The 6,000-nt window shown below is 43.0% G+C and overlaps 1 pseudogene; it reads right to left on the bottom strand.

Moving 5' to 3' along the window:
* Positions 1-1,814: 1,814 nt before the first annotated feature.
* Positions 1,815-2,553, bottom strand: LOC123428711 (annotated as a pseudogene).
* Between the last annotated feature and the right edge of the window lie 3,447 nt (positions 2,554-6,000).

The following is a 6,000-nucleotide window of genomic DNA, read 5'->3' as shown; positions in this document are numbered from 1 at the left end:
TCCCCTGCGCTCGCGACAGCTAAAAAGTTTAGCTACAGTTATTAACATTTGTCAACAAAAAGATTTACCAAACCGAACATGGCAAATTTTTATCGAACTGAATGCTGCATATAAGAGGATGAAGCGCGCGGTTCAGGAACCAAGTTGCTAGGTCCGCCGACTAATCAAGACGTTTCAGTTATTCTGAGAAAATAAAACCATACGTTGGAATGCAAACGGAATTGATATAAAAATAATCATACGAGGTTTCAGGTATTCTGAGGCAAACATAACCTCTAGAACTCAGATGGAATCGACACACGTAGCCAAAGAGAAATGAAATATTCTTCCGCTACATTCTTCTGGCGATGACCCAACAACTCGAGCGATTCATCGACCCATGCATGTCAAAATTAGCTACGTGGACATATATACCATTAAATCATGCATGACATCCATGAATAATACTCCATCCGTTCTTAAATATAAGATCTTTTAAAAATTATACTATGAACTATATAAGAATATATGTAGTCATATTTTAGGATGTCGATTCACTAATTTTGCTCCGTATCTAGTTCATAATGAAATATCTAAAAGATCTTATATTTAGAAACGGAGGTAGTAGTACTGTATACCTTTATTAATCTCTTGCCCTTATCCCGCCTTGGGAGCCTAGCGAGAAAAGGCACATGGGTCAAAATACACAGTCCATCTCGTACAGCACAGGGGTGGAAGAATAACACATTCTTCCAGATATACCACTACACCAAGTACTAGTACAATGGGTCCATCTCTTATACTTGGTCGCGTGACGTCTTGATTTCTTTTCCTTGAACTCGACCGCCAGTCTTTCCTTACTCCTGAGGTCGATAGTGAAGAAATGGCGACCCTGCTGGACAAGCAAAGCGCCTCTTTTCTCTGCGAAGAAGACGAGGTTTATTCTCTTGTTGTTACCCAAATCCGCCAACTCAGAGCGTAGCCAGCCACCCTCACGGCCATGGTCAGCATGGCTACCGGCATCTTCTTCTTGCTTGGTCCAGAGCTCCAGCATGCCATGCTCCCGTATATTGACAAACGAGATACTCCCGCCTCCGACAGTGCATAGCAATGGAGGCTGTAGACCGTCATGGCGGAATTCGATTGGTATCTTGGTCAAAGAGGCATGTGCCGTGGCGCTGCTTACGCCGAGTGCGTAGAAACTTGCGCTGTCGCTGTACAGCCAATACGCAGTGCCGCCGTGGGTGACGACGCCGGCACGCGGCCCACACCTTGTAAGGCCTTCCCTAAGGCCTTCCGTAATGGTAGTATCTTGGCACAATATCATATGCAAAATGCTGACGTGACACTATATTTATTGAGGAAAGAGGAGGTTGTTGTATCTTATTTAGGATACGGCTCTTGCACGGTATTATAGGCAAAATAACTTGTTAGGCCAATCACATATTAGTATGAGATCAAAATCATTAAATACATGCTTACTAAGATACAACACTTAACATACAATACATTAGGATGGTTGTATCTAAAGGTCGTATACTACCTAGGATACCGCACTAAGAGACAATGCATTACGAAAGGCCTAATGCTTGTATCTTGACACGGTATCATAGGCATATTGCTGATGTGGCACCATATTAATTGAAGAAAGAGAGTGGTGCCGTATCTTATTTAGTATACGGCTCTTGCACGACATCATAGGCAAAAAATATGACTAGACCAATCAAATACATGAATGAGGTCAAATTCATTAAATACTAGCTCACTAAGATACAACACTTAAGAAACCATGCATTAGGCTGGTTGTATCTTATAATGCAACGGTACCTAGGATATCACGCTACGGAAGGCCTAAGATGTGAAGCTCGGCAACACTCGGTAGGCGCGCTCCAAATACGTGGAAGAGGAGTAGGAGCATGTGTACATGACCCCGTCATCATCCGTGTAGATGAGAAGCACTTGGAACGTAGATTGGCGCCGGTCGTCCGAACATGCATAGGCATAGCCATCGTCGCCATTGTCTGCGCTTCTGAGAATCGCCCAGCCTGTGTCTCTGTTCAGGGAGCTAGGGCTCAGGTCAAAAGGAGGCTCTGGGAGAAGATGCGTGTCCCGCCTGTCGACCAGAGGGCGGCACACGGCTAGACGGAGCTTCTCAGGTTCAGGCAGCACGGCGCGCGCTAGGAGGAAACCGCGGCGCGACGCCACTGGCCTCGCGAGGTTGAAGACCCCGTCGTCGTCGTCGACGAACGAGTTGAACGTGAGGTGCGCGCCGCCGGCCCCAAGGCTTACGAACTGCGGAGGGTTAGACGGTTTCCTCTTCAAGGGCTGGACCGGTGCTCCGCTCTCGAGACTCTGGGAGAATATCCCGACGAGGACGGACGGGCGGCGCGCCGTCTCCGGCCAGAGGCCGACATACCGAAGAAAGGCCGGGTCCGTGATGAGGCGGAACCATCGCTTGCACGTCGCCGCGCACCGGAGAAGGTCCTGGTAGCCCGGCAGGCGCGCGAAGACGTCGCGGAGGACGTCGTCGGCGATTGCGGCGCCGGCGCGGCGGCGTACGCGTGACCTGCCCATGCTGGTTCGCTAGGTCAGATCTCGATCTGCAGATCGCGACATTCACCCGACCGATCGACCCATCCTATGTAGAATGGCCCGTGTCGTGGGCCGGCACGTACGGCCCCTCTACCCGCTAGGTTAGGTCGTATAGTTCGGAATGCCATCCGAGATTACAACAAAAACGAAATCCGGAGGAATCCCCAACCAAACCTTACACAATTCGTCACCAACACCTTCCGAATTTATGCGCAGCGATATTAACAAACCTATGAACCCAAGATAAGTTGAAACCTGCAAAGGATTGCAACATTGTCTTTATATCTTCCACCTATGGACCAGTAACACCCAAACTCCTCGTAGGCTGGTTGAGCATCTGTGACACATTGGCTATCCATCTCAACGTTTACTCTCTCGGTTTTGATGTCACCTGATTTAATTTTTTGAATTTCAAACAATTATCAAAATAAACAACAATAATTAATCTTAAAACTTTAAAAAACTTCAAAAAGGCAAACAATTAAAAAACAATTCAAATAATTCTTAATAAGCATAAAAAACAAAAACAAATCTAAAATAACTAAAAAGTTAAAAAATAAAATAAGTAATAATATTAATATTGAATTTCAATGAAAATCAAATAAGTAATAATATTATTTTATTCATTTTTTAGCCATTTATTCATTTAATAGGGCATAATTAATATCTTTAAATGTATAAATCAAAATTCGACAAATAATATATCCATTATTACTAAGAAAATGTGAGGAACCCAAATATGACACCCTTTTTTTAAATAAAATTAGAAACATCTAACATAGCAATAAAGTAATACTAACTAATTACAAAAACAAAATTATCGTCAAACAACAGAAACTAAAGTTAATTCTACCAAGTAAAGTGCCAACTTTCAACCTTTTCAGTGTTTATTTGTATTGTTTTTCAATTTCAGGTTCATTTAGCTCGAAAGACCATTAAATGCATGAAATGTGGCAAGTGAAGTTAGAAAGGGTTGAAATTTGAAGATGTCGCTTAGAATGATGCATATTGAATGCACAAAAAGTCTGTAGTTAAAATAAGTTTTAAAAAATGAAATGTCTTTGTAACAGATGAGTTTTCGTCCGAAACCCTCATACTTTGAAGGAGATGGTCCATTTTTTACATGAAGTGCATCCACTTTTTGGTGTAATCCTCTCAACTTTTTAGCAAATGATATGCGGTCGAAATGATGATACCATGCCAGGTTTCAACCTTTTCAGTGTTCATTTGTATTGCTTTCTAATTTCAGGGTCATTTAGCTAAAAAAATCATTAAATGCATGAAAACTAGCAAATGAAGTTATAAAGGATTGAAATTTGAAGATGTGGCTTAAAATGGTGCATAGTGAATGCACAAAAAGTCTGGAGTTGAAATAAGTTAAAAATTGAAACCCACCGGACCACACCCGCGCTACCTATTACCAAGGACATTGCGGTGCCTCACCGAACGAGGCTGTCGCCCAGGATTTCGCTGCCCCCCCCCCCCCCTGATGGAGAAGCAGAGCTGCAAAGGTCCCGTCGCCACCATCCTTGCAACGCCCCGGGCTTGCCGACGAATACCTCTGGCGGCGACGAGGAGGGAGGGGTGGAAGGGGGAGGCGCCGAGTGCTAAGGTTATCGCCCTCGAGCCGCCCAAGGTGTCTAAAAGAAATATTAGGTTTTTCCCTAGTGAAAGTACTAATGGGTTAGCTCGGCGTGCATGGAGATGGGAGAACGTTTTTTTTCTAACTGATTGACCGCAAAACCTATATCTAAATACCCATCCATCTTAGACGTCAAATCGACATGCAGCTGATCAAATCAATAGACCGTATACTAAAATATCTCACACGAGGTACAAAATACCGGTCTACTCCACCATACTAGTATTTGGTAGGAAAATTTATATGTCGCCATAACTTCTAAATAAATTGTGCAAATTTGAATTGGTTTATGTATTTGAGTTTCTCATGGCTAGCTCTACGAAACAAGTCCAGTATCGATATATTTCTAACAAAGTTTCATACACTTTTCATCAAAGTTCACACAAATTGTCTATAAAGTTCTTCGGTTTCAAATACATTTCTATGTAAGTTCTTTAATATTTTTAATAAAGTGCAGACCCGCTATTGAGATAGTTCTTCATCTCCTGATCTTCCTTATTTAGCACTTTGCAGTGAAAATAAATTGTTCTTCATTATGCCCATCAAAGTTCTTAACGGAAAACACCGCTAATCTTCTAAAACTCCATATTTTAATTGTAGTTAACAAAAAATTTGTTTAAAAGTTATCCATGATTGATCTTGTTTTAAAGATCTTAGCACCAGAAGTTCAGATGTATATGAAAACCATCTAAACTGTCAAAAAACAAATAAAAGTAATGAAATTTGAGGAGAGAGGAAAGGTAACTTAGGCATGCATGTGTTACTATATACATGCATGTGTCAACCGGTTTGCACGAAAAGATAAAAAGAGGGCACATGCAAAAGGGATCGGATCCATATGTTAGAGCAGTGGCTGTGACGCACGTGCAACAAATTAGGAATAGTCATATTCGTGGAGTTGGACGTGTGCATGTTGGGCCATAGTGCTCTAGTACAGTCATGCATGCATGTTTATCTTTGATATGTACAGTACGTGTGAAGTTCACGCCCACACATCTTTTCTTGCTCGTTTCTTTTGTCACCGTCCAGACTCAGATCGTGGGAGGACACCATCAAATCGAGCTGCGCTAGGTCGGTTAGTTATGCATGTAACAGTGAGCTATATTGCCTCTCAGGGATAAGTAGGAGGAGAAAAAAGAAAAGCCGAAAGTAGTTACGCGGCACAAAAATCTCCTGTGTTAGTTTCGGTGTGCTTTACAGGTGCGATCCAACAACCAGCCCTCCTGGACGGATCGGAACTCAGAGCATCATCGACGACGGCACAAAAAAGACAACTAAACTGTACGAGTTGGATCAAATTGTTATGACAAAGAAGAAAGAAATCCACCCGGCCGTGTGGTGCGCCTCAGTAGAGGTGTAGAGATTATAGTTATCATGTCGCCAGTGGAAGGAAGATGATCATGCGGCACATGCATCCAACTAAATCGAAACGATAAATCAGAACGAAATGCATCTAGATAGCGCCTCAGATGAAGAAATTAATTAATTGCTATCACTTGTGCTTAGCACATGTGCAAATGTATGCATCCTCATCGGCGGATGTATGGACGCAAGAAACACACCGAGACCATTCCGAACGAAAAGACACGTAATAGAAGAAGTCTTGGAGCTCATCTCCACGCCCGTACGTCGTCTTGCCGGCCGGTAAAAGAAAGTTGAAACGTACGCAAGAGCACCACAAGAACAGAGAAAGAAGAAGGATAGGGGTGAGTGACTCAAACCAGCAGATCTTGCACCAAGTGCTCATCGATCACCCACACGAGGCTTCTGATCTGATCTGGAGAGAG

Source organism: Hordeum vulgare, chromosome 2H (assembly GCF_904849725.1).
Source record: "Hordeum vulgare subsp. vulgare chromosome 2H, MorexV3_pseudomolecules_assembly, whole genome shotgun sequence".
Lineage (NCBI taxonomy): Eukaryota > Viridiplantae > Streptophyta > Magnoliopsida > Poales > Poaceae > Hordeum > Hordeum vulgare.
Note: the sequence above shows the minus strand (reverse complement) of the source record. Positions and strands in the feature narration are given on the sequence as shown.